The following is a 21,971-nucleotide window of genomic DNA, read 5'->3' as shown; positions in this document are numbered from 1 at the left end:
TCTAGGGCAGAGTGGATCACATCTTGGGAAGACAGTCCATCAGTGCTCCTATCTCAGCACCGAGATCATAAATCACCCAGGGAGGGGCCAGAGCAGCATCCTGGCCACCGATCGATCGTGCTAATGGCTTCTGGTCCATTAGGGACGGAAGGGTTCCAGCCTCTGCAAAGCAGCAGCAAATGGCTTTATCAGCCCCGCCAGGCAAAGATTCTGGGAATGTTGTTGGTAGGTCCCTGAGCACTCAGGGCAGGACACAGCAGAAAGAAACAACTTTTCTCTGGGCCCTCTGACCACGCCATCCAATGCCAGATTCCTCATCCTTCCTGGTCCTAAGGAGGCAGCTCTCAGAAAGTCAGCCCATGAAGCAGCTTTCTTGCCTGTTCCTTTAGTAGAACTGTCTATTTAAGCTGTTGTCCTTCTTCCAAGACTGTAGTCTGCTCCTGTAAATTATCGTCACAAAGCCCTTTCAGTGGACTGGTCCGAGAACCAGGACCCCAGAGGCAGCGTCCTGGCCGATATCATCTATGCCTAGCTGCATGTAAGCTCATCCCAGTGTGGCCCAGGATAGCAGCTGTTGGGAATCCCAGTAAGGATGTCTTACTCTGGGAAATAAACTCAGTGGTTAGCAAAAATGACGATTTTCTCCTTGCTGATGAGTACCACAAGAAAATAACTATCCCTGGACCTACTCAAGTGCATTGTTTTAGTAATGATGTTCCAATACCACATATTGTTATGTTAGCTTCCCTCCCAAGCACCTCATATTATCCAGGCATCAAGATCCTATTTACAATGTCTATTCACTTAAGTCAGCTTTTAGCAGCTGTGATTTATGCAAATCTTCATCTGTAGTGGTATTAAAACCCAAGATCCCCAAAGCAAATGAGGGCAATGGCTGGAATTTCCCTATCCTCTGGGGAAAAACTTTGAGGAACAATGGCAGAATAAAATAGGAAAGGGGCTGGATTCTATTTGCATCTTAAAACCAACAATTGAACAAAGCCCTGACTTCCCATTTTGATGTGCTACCGGGTCTGAATCATGCTGGCACATGCCCCATCTGTCAGGTATAATGATAGGGTTTTGAATGGTTTGATTGTAGCCCTAGGATTAAAGCCCAGCTGAGAAACGTGGTGTTGAGTTAAGACATGCCCACTATAAAGGGACTTTTCTTCTCCTTCAAAACCAAAGTATAGACAGAGCTCTTTCTGTTCATGGCAAGTCCTGTCTTCAGATCTGTTGCTAAAAGGGAAACAAGCCCTTCTTCTGTTTGTTCTTTTCATTGCCTCATCTCTAATATAAGTGACCTTCCCCCTTTCAGAAATTCAGCGTTAAAATGACGTCACTGAAATTTGCCATAAATATTGCCAATAGTTTTGTTCAAAATGGTCATGATTATGAACGGGGTAATACAGCAGCAACAACATCCCTCCTAAAACCAACTAAAAATATTTTATTGTTTTGGAGTTTTATTTCATCTAAGTAATCTCTACACCCAACATGGGGCTGGAACTCACGACCTAAAGATCGAGATTCACATGCTCCTCCAACGGAGCCAGCCAGCCACCCCCAACTAAAAATATTTTAAATAGCTTTCCTGCTCTTCTGTGCCAGGGTCTCTCACCCTTCCTATTTGAAATGTAAATCAGAATTTTTAAGACTTTGAACTCTCTGATTCAGACATTCCTGGATTCACATCCCAGCTCTGGAAGTTACTATGGGGTGAGGCAGTTATAAAACATGTCATCAAAATTTTAGCACACTTTTCATCAAGAATTGAGGTCAATGTCCCCTCCTCTTGAATCTAGGTTCTGTGACTGCTCAACCAATAAAATGCAACAGAGGTAATGGTACCAGTTTCTAGACTCAGGCCCTGAGAAGCTGGCAGCTTTTACTGCTTGTGTCTTGGGATGTTCCCTCTCCTTCTTCAAGTCCAGTCATCACGGTGTGAGGAAGGAGAACAGCCCATGGAGGAGTTCATGAACACGGACTCAAGTTCTCAGGACCCCGGACCCAGCTGAGCTGTCAACCAGTAGCCTGCCCTGTGACACAGCCATCTCGTCAGTGAGATGCAGTGAGAGCCATCTCATCACCAGCCTCCAGGCTACTACGAACGTTCATGTATAAGTTTTTGTGTAGACATATGTTTTCATTTCTCTTGGGTATATACCTAGGAGTAGAACTGCAAGGCCATGTGATGACTCTATGAGCATTTAAGGAACTGCCAACCTATTTTCTATAGGAACTGCATTATTTTACATTCCCATCAGCAATATTGGTGGGTTCTAATTCTCCGTATCTTTGCCACCACTTTTTATTATCTGTCTTTGTGATTACAGCTATCGTAGTGTGAAGTGTATCACATTGTGGTTTTGAGTTGCATTTCCCTGATGGCTAATTGTGTTGAAACATCTTTTCATGTGCATGTTGGTCACTTGCATATCCTCTTTGGAGAATGTCTCCTCTGATCCTACACCTGTGTTTCAATTGGGTTATATATCTTCTTATTGTTGAGTGGTAACAGTGTTTTATATATTCTAGGTATCAATCCTTTGTCAGATATATGATTTACAAATATTTTCTCCCATTCTATAGGTTGTCCTTTTTTTTTTTTTTTTTTACTTCTCTTGATGGTGTTCTTTGAATCACAAATTTTTTAAATTTTGATAAAGCTCAATTTGTCGATGTTTTCTTCAGTTGCTTATGCTTCAGGTGTCATGTCTTAAAAAATCATTACCTAATCAAAAATCACAAGGATTTACATCTGTGTGTTTTCTAAAGACTGTTACAGTTTTAAATTAGGTTCTTGACCCATTTGGAGTTAATTTTTGTATATGGTGTATGGTAGATCATCTAATTTCATTCTTTTACCTGGTTATCCAAGAACCATTTATTGAAAAGACTATTCTTTTCTCCACTGAATGGCCTTGGACCCTATTGAAAATCAATTAACTGCAAAAAAAAAAAAAAAGAAAAAGAAAAAGAAAAAGAAAAGAAAGAAAGAAAGAAAAAAAAAGAAAATCAATTAACTGCAATGTGAAGGTTTATTTCTGGACCCTGAATCCTATTCCTTTGAACTATATGTCTGTCTTTATGCTGGGAACACACTGTCAAGTGAGTCCTCTAATTTTGTTCTTCTTTTTCAAGAATATTTTGGCTCTTCTGAGTCCCTTGTGTTTCCATGTGATTTTTAGGATCATTTTGTGAATATCTGCAAAGAACCCAGCTGAAATTTTGATGGGGATAGCAGTGAATGACTCTGTGGATCACTTTGGGGAGTGCTGACATCTTGACAGAATATTAAGTCCTCTGACCCTTGAACCTGAGATATCTTCTCATTTATTTAGATCTTCCTTAATTTCTTTCAACAATGTTTTGTAGTTTTCCAAGTAGACATTTTGTTTTGTTAAATTCATTCCCAAGTCTTTTATTCTTTTAATGCTGCTGTAAAGGAACATTCCTTGCTCTTTTGGCTGTGTTGAGAAGCCCTTCTCTGCTAAGACCTTTATCTTACACAAGTATGTCAGTTACCTGTGAGTTTCAGACTTCTCCAGCTCAGTCTCAGCTATTTCACAATTAATCAACTGGAAATAATTCCCATAATAAAGATCTTCCCCTACCCTGGTCTAGTAGATTCTAACAAATTAAATTTACACTTCCAAGAGACTAATTTTTTTATTTCAGCATATGTTTTTTGACCGCTGCTCCCTCTTCCTCCTGCTGCTCCTGGGGCTGCTATGTGCTTGTTCAGTCCAGCCTGGTACCTTCTTTGTGAAGGAGCAGCTGAGGAGACCCTGGGGCTCACCGCGACCAATGAAGAACCCAAGGAATGAGTCAAGACCAAGAACCACGATCCTTCATTTGAAGGTGGCAGGGAAGGATCGTTCTGTGACACAGTGTAAGATTAAGAGGCATACACTACTTAGTGAACTGTTGAAAGCCTATTGTGAATGATAGGGTTTGTCAATGAGGCGGATCAGATTCCAATTTGATGGGCAGCCGATCCATTAAAACAGACACACCTGCACAGTTGGACATGGATGAGGAAGATACAATTGATGTGTTCCGGCAGCAGATAGGAGGTGTCTAACAAAAAGGGAATCTGCTACTTCACTCCAGAACTCTGTTCCTCCAGACTAAGAAGGAAGACATTCTCAGTTAGAAAATTGCAATTTGGTTCCACCACATCCTGACTCGTAGCGTACGGTATCGTTTTCTCTATTCTTTCATTTCCCCTCTCCTCATTCTTTTGTTGTTCATAAAGTAATTGGTGTACGTGCACAAGCATACTGGCTTTTGTTGCTGTCGTTATTTTCAAATAAATGGACAATGATATGTTTTGATTGACATCAAGTGGACGTGGAATGGAGAAAAATACTGCCTCTCCGAAAATACACCCTTTCTCCCTTCGTGGAATGCCCATTCGGCTCTTATCTTTGTATTCCAGTAAGTTATTTTGCTTTCACTCTTTAGCAACAACAACAACAACAAGTAAAATAAAATAAAAATTCTTTTTTAGGTGATAGCAGTAGGGTTGTATTGTGGTTGTGATTTGCATTTCCCTGATGATTACTGGTATTGAGCATCTTTTCATTTCACTGTTCAACTGGAGAATTTTAATGTTTTTCATTTATCATTATACAACCAAGGATAATTTTACAACTTTTTTTGTATATAGCTGTTATGTGTGGGGACAACTGAAGTTAAGTAGAGATAAATTACTCTAAAAGAATTCCTAGATAATTTCCCTTCAAGGTATGCAACTTGTTTGAATAAATTTCTTGTTAAAAAAAAGGACAACGAAGAAAATGCGTTTTTACTTCTGTTCTCAGCTCAAATGCAATTAACAGAAAAATAAAATGTGGCTCACTATGTTTTTCTGAGACCTATGCTAAATAACCTTATTTTAAAGAAAAACAAGGCAGAAATCTTTCCCCAGATGCTTTCTCCGCCACAGACTCTGCTCTTTGGGCTATTTCTATATGCCCTTTCAGCAACAAGATGTTCAGTGGCAGCATATGTGAATTTCAAGTTTCTCTTTGTTGGGAATAATTAGGAGAAGCATGAAACGGAAGAGCAGTAGGACTTCTGCCAAGAAGCCTTGAGAGGAATGAAGGGAGCGAGGGAAAGGCTTCTTGTACCTGGAACAGCTCCTGCGTGGCAAAGAGGTAGCCCTCTCAGGAGCCCTGTAACCAAGCAGGGCGTGGCCTCCCTGCCACATAAGTCATCAAAACCAGAATGGAACCAAACTGGCTTCTTTTCTTTTCCTTTTTTTCTTTTTTATGTTTTCATATTTATTTTTGAGAGAGAGAGAGAGAGAGCACACAAGCAGGGGAACGGCAGCGAGCGAGGGAGACAGAGGATCCAAAGTGGACTCCGTGCTAACAGTAGAGACAGTAGCCAGTGCTGGAACTCATGAACCAAAAAGTTATGAACTGAGTGGAAGTCACGCACTTAAGTGACTGAGCCACACAGGCATGCCAGGCTTCTTTTCTTTAAAAAAAATTTTTTTAATGTTTTTATTTATTTTTGAGACAGAGCATGAGCGGGGGGAAGGGCAGAGAGAGAGGGGGACACAGAATCCGAAGCAGGCTCCAGGCTCTGAGCCGTCAGCACAGTGCCCGACGCGGGGCTCAAACTCACAGACTGTGAGATCATGACCTGAGCTGAAGTCAGACGCTTAACCGACTGAGCCACCCAGGCACCCCTCTTCTTAATGAAAAGTTTCAAATACACAAAATAAAAAGTATTTTGTCATAATGAACAAATGTAACAAACCTCCACGTGCCCATCACCCCAAATTCAATCCATGATGAAACTTGTGTGTTCTATGAACCTAGCAATCCCCCAGCCCCACACCAGATTATTTAGAAGCAAATCCCAAACATTATATCGTTTCACCCATAAATCTTTCATTATGTGTGGATGTATCCATGTATGTATATATCCATTATTACACCTTTGAAAATTAACAATAATTTTTCTTGACATTATAAACTATTCAACCAGGGTTCCAATTCCCCCATTATCCTATAAGTTTTTCTTTAAAGTCTGTTTGAATCAGGATCCATATAAAGTCCGTATGTTGCAATTGGTAGATGTTTCTTTTAAAGTCTTCTAATCCCTATTTCTGTGAAGATCCAGGAGCAGGGAAAATGCTTCTTAGCATGTGAATAGATTACAACAAGACAAGTGTATCATTGCCCCGTGGAAACTGTAAGGTAAGGAAAGTCTTAAACACTTTGAACAACCAAATGCAAATAGTGAGTATAAATTTTCACATATCATAGACTCAGAAGTATAAAAATGTAACTTCATTTTACTAATTATTATTATTCCATTATTTATTTATTATTGAAGTATGGTTGACATACAATGTTATCTTAGTTTGAGGTGTACAACTTAGTGATTTGATAATTCTATACATTAGTATTCACCATGATAAGTGCAGTCACCATCTGTCACCATACAATGTTATTACAATTGTATTGACTATATTCCCTAGGCTGTACTTTTCATCTCCATGACTTACTTATTTTATAACTGGAAGTTTGTGCCTCTCCCCTTGATCCCCTTCACCCGTTCCCTACTCCCCCACCACGGCAACCACCAGTTTGTTCTCTGCATTTAAGTGTCGGTTTGGGTTTTTTGTTTGTTTCTTCATTTGTTTTGTTTTTTAGATTCCACATATAAGGGAAATCCTACGGTATTTGTCTTTCTCTCTCTGGCTTATTTCATTTAGCTTAATACCGCCCCCCCCAGGTCCATCCATGTGGTTGCAAATGGCAAGATCTTATTCTTTTTATGGATGCATAATATTCCATCGTGTAGATACCACATCTTCTTTATCCATTTATCTATCAATAGACGCTTGTGTTGCTTCCTCGTCTTAGTTATTTAAACGATGCTGCAATAAACAGAGGGCTGCGTCTATCTTTTCATATCAGTATTTTCTTTTTCTTTGGATAAATACCCAGTCGTGGAATTATTAGATCATATTGTATTTCTGATTTGTTGAGTAACCTCTATCCTGATTCCCACAGTGGCTGCACCAACTTGCATTCCCACCAATACGGCACCAGGATTCCCCTTCTCCACGTCCTCGCCGACACTTATTACTTCTTGTCTTTCTTTTTTTTTTTTTTTTTTTTTTTTTTTTTTTTTTTCAACGTTTATTTATTTTTGGGACAGAGAGAGACAGAGCATGAACGGGGGAGGGGCAGAGAGAGAGGGAGACACAGAATCGGAAACAGGCTCCAGGCTCTGAGCCATCAGCCCAGAGCCCGACGCGGGGCTCGAACTCACGGACCGCGAGATCGTGACCTGGCTGAAGTCGGACGCTTAACCGACTGCGCCACCCAGGCGCCCCTTGTCTTTCTGATACTAGCCATTCTGACAGCAGTAAGGTGATACTGTGGTTTTGATTTGCACTTCCCTGATGATTACCGGCATTGAGCATCTTTTCATGCGTCTGCTGGCCGTCTGGATGTTTTCTTTGGAAAAATGTCTATTCGTATCCTCTGCCCATTTTTAAATCAGAGTGTTTGTTCTTTCAGTCTTGAGTTGTACAAGTTCTTTATATATTTTGGATATCAACCCCGTGTCAGGTATATCACTTGCAAATATCTTCTCCCACTTCATAGGTTGCCTTTTTGTTTTGTTGACGATTTCCTTTGCTGTGCTACATCTTTTTATTTTGGTGTAGTCTCACTAGTCTAATTTTGCTTTTGTTCCCCTTGCCTGAGAAGACAGATCCATAAATATGTTGCTAAGGCTGATGTCCAAGAGACTAGTGCTTATGTTTTCTTTGAGACTTTTATGGTTTTAGATCTCACACCATTTTTAACTTGAGTCTTTATGCTGTCTCTTTTTGCAAGCTCAATCTAGTCTCAGATAAATTTAATCAAACCCAGTGAGGTTGGTTTTTTTTCCCCCCAAAGTCCATTAAGGCCTCCTGTTCCCTTTTTTCCTGAGTGCAGGGCTAGTCATATTCAGCGAACCGCCCCCGCCCCCCTTTCTCCCAGGAGCCAATGCCACCAAATGCACCCACTTAAATGCAGTTTTGTGTCAGTGGGGAGGAGCCTATCCCGAGACCCTCCCATTGCATTGTCTCCCTGTATTAGTTTTCTGTTGCTCCATACATAACAAGCTGCCACACTCGGTGGCTTAAAGCAACACTCACTTATTAGCTCACAGATCTACATGTCAAAAGTCCTGAATGGCATGGCTGGTCCCCTCTCAAGGTAAGGCTGGAATCAAAGTACTGGCCAGGCAAAGCTCCTGTCTGGAGGCTCTAGGGCAAATTCACTTCCAAGCTCATTCTTGTTATTGGCCGAATTCAAGTCCTTATGGTTGTGGGACCAAGGTCCTGGCTTCTTTGGTGGCTGTTAGCCGGGAGGGGCTCCCAGCATCTAGATGTCACCCAAGTCCTTGCCACAGATGCCTCTCCATCTTTGAGCCAGCAAGGGCACATTAAATCCTTCCTATGCTTCAAATTTCTGCCTTGCTCTTCTGTAACCCAATGGAAAAAAAACTCTCTGCTTTTAAAGGGTTCATGTGATAAGATAGCATCCTGGCCTTCAGATAATCTCTCTATCTTGACACCAACCGATCTGGAAACTTAATTACATCTGCCGAATGCCAACACAGCAGTTCCTAGATAGGTGTTTAAATAAGTGGGAGAAGAGGCATGTCCCCCAGGGGCTGCGGTTGAGAGGTGGCAATCCTGGAACTCTGCCTACCACACTCTCCATGGCAGGACTCCACGAACCACAGCTGGCTCATCAACTGTCCCCGTCGCATCCTCTGATAATGAGTCTCCTGGTCCTGCCTTGAGCCCTGGCCAATTCCTTGGGGCAGGATCTTTCTCCCTGTCCTAGCTAATTTCCAGAAGCGAGGAAGGCGGGACTTGGGGCTGGAAGAAAAGCTGACCACCAGCGCCTTGGAAGCTGCAGTCTTCAGCCTGTCCCCAGGGGAGTCAGGACAGCCCTCCGGAGTCCACCCAAACCGGAGACAAGGAGGGGGGACGCGTGTATCTCCGCATCAGCCAGTCACTGACCACAAGCCACTTCCCGGGGGTAGGGGGAGGCATAATCTCAGGGGAAGTAGTCCTCTCTGGTGGAGGACAATGTCCAGAAAGGCACCCATCGGTGAGGTAACTGCTGTTTCCAGGTCCTCGAAGACTAGTCCTGAGCCCGGAAGAGGGACCACTGGCGACGCTACAATAATATCCACCCCCACCCAACTTTTCTCTTTTGCATTTGTTCTGTATTATACCTTTCAAGTTTCTAAGCCAAATCCTTTGGCACATCTGTTATCTATCTTTGCTGTGCCTGAGCTCATAAAAAGGCTTCATTTTTGGGGCGCCCGGGTGGCGCAGTCAGTTAAGCGTCCGACTTCAGCCAGGTCACGATCTCGCGGTCCGTGAGTTCGAGCCCCGCGTCAGGCTCTGGGCTGATGGCTCAGAGCCTGGAGCCTGTTTCCGATTCTGTGTCTCCCTCTCTCTCTGCCCCTCCCCCATTCATGCTCTGTCTCTCTCTGTCCCAAAAATAAATAAACGTTGAAAAAAAAAAAAAAAGGCTTCATTTCTAATGAATCATTCTGCCACCGTGAAACAGATACAGGTGTCCCCTCCCTTTCAAAAATCCATGTTATGCCACTTGGCTTTTGCAAAAGATCTACTTTGGCACCTGTTTTCACTAACTGAAAGAAATCGCAAAAGATTTTCTGCTTTTACAAGAAAAAGAAAAAGAAAAAGAAAAAAGGCAGAAAGCAAAAATAGCATTCAGCATTTGTTTCGCAAGGAGCCGTGACAGAGGCAGAGCAAACCCCCAGCAGCAAGGCTGGTGCCACCAGGCTCCTTCCCCAGGAAACACGGAGCATCTCAGCATCCAGCCCTCATAGCTTTGAAGTCTGTGAGCTTCTGCGCTTTACCTGGATTTTCCCTTTGTGCACTCCTTAGCGAGATGCGTGCTAAGGAATCAGAAAAGCCTAAGAGAGGCCTAGAAACACTCACAACTTTTTCCCTATAAATTAATGGTAATTGCTTCTTTGCTTTACACCATTTTGGCTTAGGAAAGGTTTCCTAGGAAAACTCTATTTTCAGATTGCAGGGGAGAGGGATCCTGTGTTCAAATGTACAATATCCGTTATTGCTAATTTAATGTATAATAACATTTTATTGTTTATTTGTGAATATACTACTTTACCCGAGTTTTTTTTGTGTGTGTGTGTGTGTTGTTTTTGTTTTTTGTTTTTTGTGGGTTTTTTTGTCAATACAACTCTTAAACCACCTCAAATCCTTCCTGGACAGAGTGAGAAATAAAACCATCAAATGTTTATGGGTTCATGTTACAGCCTGAGTTCTGCTAACTCAGTGTTTCCCATAAAAACTATAAGCTAAAGAGCTAACCCCCATTTGTCCCCCCTAGTCAAAGTCACAGGCTTTTTGAAGCCTGAGGTCCTCTGTTATCTGCTGTCCCTTCCATCTCCAGCACGCGGTGCTCACCAGTGGATGAATCTGATCCTCATCTGAGATAAATACAGTTATACACATGAATAAGACTTCCATAGTTTTCTCTTGAAGAACACGTTTCATGCTTTGAAATCTTGATGGATATAAAAACTAAATAAGATGAAAAATAGGATAAGGCAGGCATTTTGACCCCATTACTGGGACCTCTTAAAGCTCATCCTTTTAGATGACGATACGGAAGCAGGTTCTGAAATTCATGCACCGTTCACGGACTAGCTCACAAAGCTGCATTTTTATCTATGAAAGACAAATATGTGGTCTATTCCCCAGCTTTTCTTTGCCTAGTCTGAAGGATAAGTCCAGTTTGAAGATGAAAATACCAGGTTGATGACGAAAGAACTAGATTCTGCCAACACTGGACCTGAGCTGGACTGGCTGACTTACACTCACCTCGGTCAGAAGCTGAGCAAGAGGGAGACTTCACCCAGGGCACAAGATGGACAGGAGGCAAGAAGCATTGAGGAAGCATTGAGTGTGTACTCAACTCATTCATCAACTGGCCATTGAGAAAGCCAGATACCTAGAATGTTCCTGATGCACTGGAGGAGAGCAGGAGCTTTGGTTAACTGGCCTCTTTGCAATGCAGTGAAAATTGTGCATATTATTCTGAATAACTTCTCATAAAAGAAAAGTGTATGGCACACAGTTTTGTGAGTAAACTTCAAATCTGGCATAAAAAGTAACTGAATTCATTGGAAGCAATTCCTCCACTAAGTTGCTAAATGGCTCATAACCCAATCAGTAGGACGTCGGCTACTTAACTGATAGCTATATCCGTGTCTTACTTCTAATTGGTATTTCATTTTAAATCTACTTTCGAAAGAATTTTCTGTAGAAGTTTACAAATTGTACTATTAATATTAATTTGAAATAATAAATTATAAAACTATAATAATTAAAAACTGGGTCATATGAACACATAAAAAAACAGATCAATGGAACACACTAAGAAATTAAGAAATAGGTCTAGATACATATAGGACTTTGGTATGTCATAAGGTTGATATTTTAATCTGTGGAGGAAAAATAGTTTAGTCAATGAATTTGAGACAACTGTCTAAGAAAAAAAATAAGTTAAATCTTTATCCTATCAACTAGGATAAGATGAATCAAAAATACATTTTAGAAAAAAAATAGAATCATTCAGGTTGTAGTGAAAATCTTGGGGCAATTTGTTTTTGTAATATTCTTTACAAAGGGAAGAATTTTCTACCTATGATACCAAATCCAGAATCTGGATTCTGGGTAATGAGGAATTTAGTTGGTCTTTTTCTCTGGTTCTGGGAAGTAAGCTCTACATCTTCAGAGTTTTCTGGGTGATAATATCCCTTATTCATGGTGGACCTTGAGGATTTATGGTAAGGACATGACTCAGAAGGTGGCTGGTCACATAGGAAGATCAGTCAGTGATTAGAGGGCTGGGGCCTTGAGCCACGTGATATCAACCCAACCTCCCTGAAAGAGACATGTGTGCTGGAGATTGAATTTCAAGTGGCCAATGATTCAATCAAGTGGCCAATGATTCAATCAATAGTGAAATTCCAATTAAAAATTGAGGACCTCAGGATGCCCTGGGTGGCTCAGTCAGCTAAGTGCCCAACTCTTGGTTTCAGCTCAGGTCATGATCTTGAGGTTCGTACAATGGAGCCCACATCCATCTTCCTTGGATTCTCTCTCTCCCTCTCTCTCTCTCTCTGCCCCTCACCTGCTCACACCTTCTCTCTTTCTCAAAATAAATAAATAAAGTCTAAAAAAAAGAAAAAAAAGAAGAAAAAGAATTCTGGACATCAACACTCAATTGAGCATCCATACTTGCCAATATTCTGTGTATTATCACACATTAATATGCCAGGAGGGTGATACATCCTGACTCCACAGAAAGAGGGCACCAGAAGCTTTGCATTTGGGACCCTCCCAGACTTCACCCTAGGTGTCTTTTGAGGGGCGGGGGGCTGGTTCTGATTTGTATCCTTGTTGCTATAATAAAATTGAAATTATAAAACTGGATAGCACTTTCCTGCCTTCTGTGAGGCGTTCCGGTGAATTATTGGACCTACAGGGGTAGTGAGAACTCCCAAACTTGCAACCCCTTGGCCAGAACTGCAGCCCAGTGGTCCTGGGGAGCCTGAACTTGAGGCTGGTGTCTGAAGTGAGGGCAGTCTTGTGGCCGGTGGTGCCCTTACCTACAAAGTTTGGCCTGTGTAGTGGGAGTCAGAAGTCATTGTACCTTTGAAAAAGGAAATAATAAATCTAATTACATGAAAACAGTTTTCCCACATGGCCTCCTCAGAAGCAGTAGAAGGCCAATGCAAACCAGGGAAATGTTTGCCACTTATGTCACTGAAAATGACTAATTTTTCTAATAAATCAAGAATATCCACCACACAAAAAAACCTTGTAAGAAAAGAAGCTTAACCAAAAAATGAAATACAAATGGTCTTTAAATTTACGAGAAGATGTTCAACATCACTCATAATGACAGAAATGCAAGATGATACTTCCCCAAACAGGATTTTTTGCTACCAGACTGGTAAAGATCAAAAGGTTGGAAACAGACCGTGTGGAAAGAGTGGAGAGCAAAATACTCTTGGTCCTTCTGGTAGACGCATAAATCTGTATAATTTCCAGGAAGGGCAATCTGTCTGTGACTGTAAAAAATTTTGCTGTACATGCCCTTAAGCCCAGTGATACTGATGCCGGCTGGCAGGACCTGAGGACCCAGAGGGGTCCCGCAAGACCAGCCGAGAGGGTCCTAGACTTCGTGCAAAATAGAAATCAAATGCAACCTGAGAGGAAGTGAGAGAAGAATTTATTGAAAACAGAGAGTGCAGATACAGAGAGAGAGAGAGTCTGGGAGGCTCAGAAAGGAAAGAAGAGAGAGTTCTGTCTTTGCTTGGGGCCTGGGGTTTCTATTGAGGACAGTAGCCTGATGCACTGTCTTCCCAGGCATCCAGGAACAAAGACGGGTTTAAGTGTCCTCCATAAGTCATTCATGCCCCGGAGCTAGGGCTCTTGGTGAGTCTGTGGTCTTGGAAAATGCTCATGATGACCGACCTGCTCAGTCACTCCTCAGATGTTATCTATTGTGCTGGAAGACTCCAAAGAAATCACTGACTCCTTGACCTTTACAAGGAGGACATACATTATCTGTTCTCTAAGGCATATGTGGGCGGGGCGGGGGTGGGGTGGGGGGAGTATAGGTCCTAACAAGAAATAGGGCAAAAAAAGTCTTTCGTATGATCTTTTCAGTTTTCCTGTCTCAATATCACTTCTAGAAATTTTATAAAATGTTTACTTATTATTTCTTTTGAGAGAGAAAGAGAGCACGCGCAGGCGTGAGCACAAACCAGCGGAAGAGAAAGAGGGAGAGACAGATTCCCAAGCAGGCTGCACACTGTCAGAGTGGAGCCCGATGCAGGGCTCGATCTCAAGAATCGTGAGATCCTGACCTGAGCTGAAATCAAGAGCCAGACACTTAAAAGAATCCATATATTGATACGGTAAAGTGAAGTAGGGAGCCTTTATGTATTTCTTTACAATACAGTAAGTGAAAAGGTGCAGTAAACTGGGAATTGCGTGTTAGCAGTTTGTAAAAGGAAGGGGCGTGTTCATTTGCCAGGATCGCTGTAAGGAATACCACACTGGGTGGTTTAAATTTTTTTTTTTTCAACGTTTATTTATTTTTGGGACAGAGAGAGACAGAGCATGAATGGGGGAGGGGCAGAGAGAGAGGGAGACACAGAATCGGAAACAGGCTCCAGGCTCCGAGCCATCAGCCCAGAGCCCGACACGGGGCTCGAACTCACGGACCGCGAGATCGCGACCTGGCTGAAGTCGGACGCTTAACCGACTGCGCCACCCAGGCGCCCCCACACTGGGTGGTTTAAACAAGAGAAACTTTTCTCACAGTTCTGCAAGCTAGAAATCCGAGATCAGAGTCTTGGAAGGGTTGGTTTCTTCTGAACCTCTCCCCATTGTTTGTAGCTCTCCCTCGGTCTTCACATGGTCTTCTCTCTGTGTGCATCTGGGTCCTAATCTCTTCTTATTAGTCCGTTGGGATTAGGGCCCACCCACGTGACCTCATTTCCCCCTAATCACCTCTTTAAAGGCCTTATCTCCAAATATAGTCACATTCTGAGATACTGGGGATCAGCAGTTCAACATATGAAATAGGGGGTGGGAGGTGGAGACACAATTCAGGGGCAAAAAGAGAGATAGCTATAGATACATGCTCAAAAGTGTTTATGGAGTGCACACAAGAAAGGAAATTCATATTATTTGCCTCCAAGGAAGGGGCCAGGATGGCTGGAGGACAGGGAAGCAGGGGGATGTTTCCTTTTATACCCTTTAGAATCTTCTGAATTTTGTATCATTACTTATACTGTGTATCAAAAGAACATGGACATTTTAAAAAATTTAATTCAAAAAGTTGAATTGGCAACCAGGACTTGAGACCATATCTGGCATTTAATGGGAAGACTAGTTTCTGTGCTGATGAAGTCACTAGCCCTTACATTCTTCAAGGACAATAATCTGCCTGGCATTTACGTAACAGAAATAAACTACTGTGAGCCAATGTCATCACAAGATGAATGCTTCCTATTTAAAAGTAAGCGTCTGAACACGTATTTATTTTCAGAGTCCAGTTACCTGTGACAACAGCATCCTCTCATTGCTAACTTCGACGTACAGGACGAAGTTTGTAGCTGTGTTTGTAGCTGACAACTATTTTACAAACAGCACATATGTGACATACTGATGCGTGTTCGACTTAGGCCAAGATACGTGTAATTGAACAACATCTTTGTAAGTTAGCGATAACTGAAATAATATATCTGTATTGTCATAAAATGGGGAAATAAAGCTGTGCTTAATAAATCTCAGGGTTAGGAATACATTTCCTGGTATCTCTTGAAAATTTGAAAAGTTCTAGAGTATAGACAATAAGGCTGATAATACTACACCCTGGGATATTTTGAGGGATAATAATAGTAACTAGTGAAACGGTGCAATCGTTCAAGGCTATATATATTTGCTAAGTGCTTTTGTACACAGTTCACTTATGCCTTGCAACTGCTCTTCGAAGCACAGATTTTGACTCACATCTTATAGATGAATAATGTGAGGCAGTATAGCAAGGAAACGGCCGGCATCAATCTTGAATCTTTGAGCAATTCAAAGGCCGTTTGTTTGGTATTTGTGTCTAGAAACATCGCCAATTTTCAGAAACCAATACTACTTCAAACGGGCCAGTGGATCTCCCCAACGACCAAAAAAATGTGATTCAGGGACCAGAACACGATGTAAGAAACATACAAGTGAAGACGAAATCTACCCAGGACGTGGTCGCTTATTTATTGAGTGATTGTTAGTGATAATGACAGCAGGCAAAGTATTTTCACATAGCTCGTTTCATTTTTATTCTAACCATGGGAAATATGTGGAACTGCTCTTATCACAAACCCTTAAAGAAACATTATATTAATAATGAAATGTCTTTAATAATCTGAAGCCAGTCTTCCTTTTGACCTATGCTACTAAATGTTCCAATACATCGTGATGGATGACTCTAAAACCCTACAAAGCACAAAACCTAAGTGGATGATAGAACTTTAATGACAGAGTAGTAACTGAACATGAAAAGTTTTTCTTTCTCCTCCAAGAAGTAAATATTCAGTGATGAGCACTGTAAAGCGTAACAAGTCAGGTGCAGTCTCTCTCCAAGATCTTGAGGAGGGTCCGTGCCCACAGTCACCGCATGGCATGCTCATTTGCATTGGAGAATATTCATTCCTTAGCTTTGGTCAGCAGTTTAAAGATCCAGCTGCCGTTGTAACAGCAGCAATTCCCTTGAGTTGCCTGTGGACTAAACAGCTCGATCCTGACCTTGGTTGACTGCAGCCCCAGTTGACATCACAAGGAGCAGAAGGACCACCCAGCTAAGTCAGTCAAGAAAGCTGGTATCAATACCTTATCAAGAAAGGATTAAAATAGCGGTTGTTTTAAGCCACTGAGTTGTCGGGGGTGGGTTGTCAGCCAGCGAGGGATAACCGAAACACCGATTCAGACCAATTCCACCAGAAATGGCACGTGTGGGCATTTGCCCTAGTTGGGCAGACTCAGCTTATCTACTCAGAAGTAACCATCTCCCCTGCCACCTCCAACCTCCTGTGCTTTTCATAGCCAGCATGGTACCACCATCTACAGAGTTGCCCAGCAGCCCCAAGAATGGGGAGAGGAAAACTCATTAGATTTTCAGCTGTCATACCAATGCTATCCTCTGCTCAAAAACCACTTACAGAACGAATGAATGAATAGGCAGTCTCACAGACTATTGTGTGTCCCCACATTCCACTGCCCATGCTGTCTCTTTTGTCCCTAACACCATGGCACGCATAACTGAGAAGCGTAACCCTTGATCTTCAAGACTAAGCTAGAAGTCACCTTTTCTAAAGCCTGCCCCCAGCTACGCCAGCCCCAGCCCCAGTCAGGCAATTAGGGCCCCTCCTCTATGTGCCCATGACACTCATGCATAAAGATTGGCATCAGGACACATGAAGACAGGATCAAAATCCTGCCTCTGCTGTGTGTTGGGGGTAATGATCTCTCTGACATGTCTTCTAATGTTTGTCTCTCTCCTCACCATGCTGCTTTGTTCCCCCTGTAGACTTTCCACCCTTCAAGTTCAGCCACGAGGGTTTTCACTCAACTAAGGTGAAGAGTAGGGGCTGCCTGGAACAAAGAAGTTCTTGATCTACATCGAGCCTCAACGCTGACTTTCCGGAGTCTGTAGGGAGATAGTCGAACAATTCAGACTTGTGGAGAGAGAAAGGGTTTTCTAAATTCCAAACAGTCTGCATACAGATCAATAGCCAGCCTTGGCTGACTCAAACAAGATAGTTTGGGGTCCAGATGGTCCCAGGTGGCCTCTGGGGGGCCTCACAGGGAGATGCTGGTTGAGAGCCATTGGCAGCCAGGTGAAGATGGGCTGACCAGGGAGCAGGAGAGCAGGACAATCACTGCTTGTAGAGTTGGATCGGGTCACTGCTGAGACAAAGAAGACCCACAACACCAGCCAAAGCTGAGATGGGCAAAAGTTGGCTGGGGAGGAGGGGAGGAGACGAGATGAAGGATTCAAGATGGAGGGTAGAGAGAGTTGTAGAGACCTTAGGCTTTGATCGTGCTAACCAGATCTTAATCACATCAGCTACAGACACATCAACATCAGGGTCTGCACAGCCACCAAAGAATCAGGACCACCTGTACCGGAGCGGAGACCCAAGACCATTGCCAAAATATCAGGCCAACTCACTTCTTGGCCAGCGGGAGCCAGTGGAGAACAGCATGCCAGGAGGAAAGGTGAGCTGTTCCTTGGATACAGAGGCATCTGTGGAAGGAGGAGAAGGGTGAAGAAAAGAGCCCAGATAAGGAGTTGAACTTCAAATTGCTGTTTCAAATGGATAAGTGCTGGAAGAGGTAGAGGAACACATTTGAGTCGGTGCCACAGTCAGTGGGAAGCTCATCCAGTACTAGACAAGCTCGGGCACAGATGACAGAGCAGCATTGGTTTCATACGTCTGTTGTAGTGTATAAACTCCAGTCCCAACTGCACACGGCCGGGCTGGATGACCTTGACCAGGTTGCTAACCTCTCCAGGCTTAGCTTCTTCATCTGCAAAGTAAGAATAATGTACCTACATTATAGCGATGTTAGTGAAGACTCAAGAACCTAGACCTTCTAGGAACAGTTGCTAGAACAGGAGTTAGCCCTGAAAAGGTGTCAGGTGCTACCTTTCTCTCTACGATAACACCACTAAATTTCCAAGGCTGATTGTTCGCCCCCCCCTGTCATGCTGTCTGGGCATCCAGCTCATTAGTCCACGGGCAACTGAAAGATAAAAACTCTGTCTTACTCACTTTTGTGTCTTTGGCACTGAGCATAGTCCTAAGAACATTTGTTGGATGAATTTATCCTGAAAGATAAAGACAAGCAGGCTTAAGGTCTCCAGAAAGACTGGCAGGCAGTTTAGAGAACCAGGCTCCAGGGACTCGTGTTGGCTCCCTGCCTTCTTGAGCCTGCCTCCGTCCCCGGGGAGTGAGGCTGGACCCGCCCCTGTGGAGCCAGGAACTGCCAACAGAAACCATGAGTCTGGTGCTCTGGGTCATGCCGGTCCAGACAGACCTAAGCCACTTCTATTCACAAAGATTGTCAGATGTTAATGGCATGAGACGCTGGCCATCTGCCATTGGAACCTGAACAGCTGCCTGGCAGGGAGAGATGTACCGTCTATTTACCAAAAGCCTGAAGGAGAAGCGTAAGGTCTGAGAAATGAGCGAGTGAAGAGCCAGGCAGGAAGGAGCTACGGGGATTAGCTTGACTCATGAGAATAACTAATAAAAATGTGCCTTTACTCTGCTCTGGGCAGTGTGCCCAGACCTTCTCTGCATTATCTCTCCAAATGTCGACAACAACCCTCCAAAGAAGGTGTTCTTAATCCCAATTTACAGCTGGGAAAATGAAAGTCCGAGAGCTCCAATAATTTTTCCAGAAACAAAGCTAGCAAAGGTGGGCATAGAATAGGGTCCAGACAGGTCCAGGGGGCACCACATGATCTCGCACATGCCTCCCACAGCCCTAGAACATCCCCAGTTGGGACATAATCCTGTGTCTCATCTTTCTGACTAGACCAGAAATTGCTACATTTCCTCTCTTTATAACTTTGTACTTGTGCAAAGTTCATCTCTGTTCATCTCTGATGAAATTAGACTACAGGGTCACCTGGGTGGCTCAGTTGGTTAAGCATCTGACTTTGGCCCAGATCATGATCTCCCAGTTTGTGGGTTTGGACCCCAAATTGATTGGGATTCTCTCTCTCTCTCTCTCTCTCTCTCTCAAAATAAATAAATAAACTTAAAAAAAATCAGACTACAGAGGGAGGGGGTGTACCACCCAGACCCCAATCCGAGCTCTGCCACTAAGAGCAGCTCCCTGACCCGAGTGTACCTTTCTGCCAAGTACAATTAGTTGACCTTTAAGAGACTCTGGCTCTAACAGTCTATGATCCAGAATTGCTGCCCCAAATGATTCCCTTGACAGGACTGTACCCAACCTATGCAGAGATTATCAACCCCAGCAAGGTTCTGTTCTAAAATGTCGCAGTAGAGGGGCGCCTGGGTGGCTCAGTGGGTTGAGCGTCTGACTTCGGCTCAGGTCATGATCTCGCGGTCCGTGAGTTCGAGCCCCGCGTCAGGCTCTGTGCTGACCGCTCAGAGCCTGGAGCCTGTTTCAGATTCTGTGTCTCCCTCTCTCTCTGACCCTCCCCCGTTCATGCTCTGTCTCTCTCTGTCTCAAAAAGAAATAAACGTTAAAAGATAAATAAATAAATAAATAAAAATAAAATGTCACAGTAGAAATGTGTCCTGAGAGCTAAGTATGCACGATGAATGGCAGCGTCTGGCTCCCAAACACGGAAGTATTAAAATAAACATGGACGCATCATGTGCAGTAACCCCCAAACCTGGCTGTGAACATCACAAAAACTCAGCAAGGAAGATACCAGTAGTCTAACAGACAGACCCTGAGGCTGTGATTCCAATGGAGAAGGCCAGGCGCACCTTGAAACTGCTAGCAGTCTCTCCCTCTGATGGCTCAGCCGCCCCCCAGCAATCCCGGGAAGTCTCCTCACTGAGCAGCCCAGGCAAGTGGCATCAACTCCATCCATTCCGAGGACACTGTAGTCCAAGGGGCAACATAATATAGGGGAGATTTTTTAAGGGAATAAGACATCCAGAACCTGTAGATCTTAGGACACAGGAAACCATACTCTCTCCCAAATTCAGCTCACATTTCTCGCGAGCACGACCAGGCACTGTCGCTGTGATTCTGGTGCCACGATGGGAAGCTCTATCCTAAGCAGTTTCCTGGATTCGTAGCCCCTGGGGGCCTGGGGAGGGATGACGCCGTCAGCATCAACGCACAATATTGGTACTCACGTCAATGTCTTTAACACCTGGCTCCAAAATGAACAAGACCCTAAGGAAAATAATAAGCAGCCCAATTTCCACTTCACCATCTACTTTATACTCTGGGGCAAACCAGACTTCCTGGCCGAATGCTTAGATTTTTAGCAGGGCAACAAGAATGTCTGACATTTCACAACTGCTTAAAGAACCCCCGGAAATAACACAACAACCTAGAAGCAGAGAGAGGGCCAATCTGAAGGACGTCTTGGTAACTCAAGGGTCTGAGTCCCGCTCCTCCTTGTCCCCAGGCCAGCTCTCGTTCATCATCACCCCGGGGGGCTGTCGGCTGCCCGTAAGGTCTGGGCCCCATGACAGCACCTGTCTAGTGATCTGGGCTGATGTGCCAGCTGCTCTCTTGTCCCTCTTGCTAAGCACAGGGGACAGGCTTCCCTGCCCCCATTCCTGCCAATCCACGTCCTCCTCCTTCCCACACCCCAACACGCACACACACACACACACACACTACTGTGGGGTGACAAATGAGCAGTCAATTTAATTTCACTGCACTCAACAAGGACGCACACCAGATGGAAGGCCACAGAAAGTGCTGAGCGCCTTGGAAGAGGAGGGGTGGGCTGCCTGGCGGGTGGGGGTGGGGGACGTCACCACAGCAACAGGAAAAACACTGCTGAAGTTTCTATTCTCGGGCTGCCACTAATTACTATGAATGTTTCATTCGGCCCTATGATCAGCCGTCCCCAAAGCAGCCTGTTACCAGCAGATGGCTTGTTTTCTTCTCTCTAGAAAGTTAGCCAAAGACCACAATTGTGTTTGGTTGTTTTATTCTTTTTTAAAACACTGATGGGCTCAAGAATGCTTTGTTTTCACTTTGTGTTGTAGGAGCTCAGATGCTCCAAGATTCTCTCCAAACAAACAGCATTCTGTGGAAATGAAAGGCAGGCCCAGTAGTATTAACTAATTCAGTGTTTAAACTTGTTTGGGGTCGGGAGGGGAGGCCACTTATGCACTTAAACGGTTAGAAATACTTAGTATACTTAATAAGTCTCTCTACCGAGGGGTGTCTGGGTGGCTCAGTTGGTTGAGTGACCGACTTCGGTTTAGGTCATGATCTCACAGTTCGTAGGTTCGAGCCCCACATGGGGCTCTGTGCTGACAGCTCAGAGCCTGGAGCCTGCTTCTGATTCTGTGTCTCCCTCTCTCCCTCTCTCTGCCCCTCCCTGCTCATGCTCTCACTTTCAAAAATAAATAAACATTAAAAACATTTTTTTTTAATTAAAAAAATAAGTCTATCAACTTCTGACAAGCAGACCAGTATAAGATTATTTTTCAAAGTTCAGCTTTCCTTATTTATATATTAAAAGTTTTATTACTAAGATTCATCCCAGAAAATTTAGAATTGACGTGGGGCCACCCTTCAAACCAATGCAGGTTTGGGTGGGTTTGGTGTGGCTCGA

At 43.6% G+C, this 21,971-nt stretch overlaps 1 pseudogene; it reads left to right on the top strand.

The window, feature by feature from the left end:
• Window positions 1-3,737: 3,737 nt before the first annotated feature.
• On the top strand, window positions 3,738-4,686 carry LOC122469991 (annotated as a pseudogene).
• The last annotated feature ends 17,285 nt before the right edge of the window (window positions 4,687-21,971 follow it).

The sequence above is a fragment of the Prionailurus bengalensis genome, chromosome D3, assembly GCF_016509475.1.
Source record: "Prionailurus bengalensis isolate Pbe53 chromosome D3, Fcat_Pben_1.1_paternal_pri, whole genome shotgun sequence".
NCBI classification, from domain to species: Eukaryota; Metazoa; Chordata; class Mammalia; order Carnivora; family Felidae; genus Prionailurus; species Prionailurus bengalensis.
This window is presented reverse-complemented; position numbering and strand designations above follow the sequence as displayed.